Genomic DNA, 1,071 nt, shown 5'->3' with positions numbered 1-1,071 from the left:
AGTTTTGTGTTCCATTTTCTCCATCTTCCCCTCTATCCTTGGGCCTTCCCATGAATACTCCTTCTCACTTTTGAGAAGCAGCATGGCTCAGTGGAAAGAGCCTGGGCTTTGGAGTCGGAGGTCATGGGTTCAAATCCCAGCTCCGCCAATTGTCAGCTGTGTGACTTTGGGCAAGTCATTTAACTTCTCTGGGCCTCAGTTCCCTCATCTGTAAAATGGGGATGAAGACTGTGAGCCCCCCGTGGGACAACCTGATCACCTTGTAACCTCTCCAGCACGTAGACCAGTGCCTTGCACGTAGTAAGTGCTTAATAAATGCCATTATTATTATTATTAAACCAGTCTCCACCCTTGGCTCTCTCCCATGCCACTGCTGCCCAGCACAGGTGAGTTTTGACTTGTAGCAGATTGCCTTCCACTTGCTAGCCACTGGCCAAGCTAGGAATGGAATGGATAGGCCTCTTCTTGCTTGACTCTCCCTCCCATAGCCGAGTCTGGAAGAGGACTGGAAACTCTCCGGGTGCGACCCTGAGAGGTACCTGGAAGAGTACAATACGATAATAAACAGACACATTCCCTGCCCACAACAAGTTTTGTATTTGCATGGCCTAGTGGCTCAGAAGATCTGGGTTCTAATCCAGGCTCCACCCCTCTCCTGCTGTGTGACTTTGAGCAAGTCCTTTAACGTCTCCGGGTCTCACTTTCCTCATCTGTAAAATAGGGATTCAATGCCTGTTCTACCTCCTAAACTGGGAGCCCCAGTGGGACAGGGACTATGTCCGATCTGATTAACTTGAACCTTCCCCAGCACTTAGAATAGTGCTTGACACATAGCAAGTGCTTAACAAATTTCAAAACGATAATAATAATACAATTTGCTAAGCATTTACTATATGCCAAGTGCTATACCAAGTGCTGGGGTAGATAAAAGGTATTCAAGTTGGACACATTTCCTGCCCCAACATCCGAAGTATTAAAGGAGAACAGATATGCAATTTCCTTTTTAAAGGTGAGGAAACTGGAGCACAAAGAAGCAAAGTGACTTCTCCGGGGTCACAGAGGAGACAAGAG

At 47.1% G+C, this 1,071-nt stretch overlaps 1 non-coding gene across 1 annotated transcript; it reads right to left on the bottom strand.

The window, feature by feature from the left end:
• Positions 1-396: 396 nt before the first annotated feature.
• On the bottom strand, positions 397-538 carry LOC119935879. The gene has a single exon (XR_005453479.1). It is a non-coding gene; the product is annotated as a small nucleolar RNA SNORA7 (small nucleolar RNA).
• Positions 539-1,071: the final 533 nt, after the last annotated feature.

This window comes from Tachyglossus aculeatus, chromosome 12, assembly GCF_015852505.1.
Source record: "Tachyglossus aculeatus isolate mTacAcu1 chromosome 12, mTacAcu1.pri, whole genome shotgun sequence".
Classification (NCBI taxonomy): Eukaryota; Metazoa; Chordata; class Mammalia; order Monotremata; family Tachyglossidae; genus Tachyglossus; species Tachyglossus aculeatus.
This window is presented reverse-complemented; position numbering and strand designations above follow the sequence as displayed.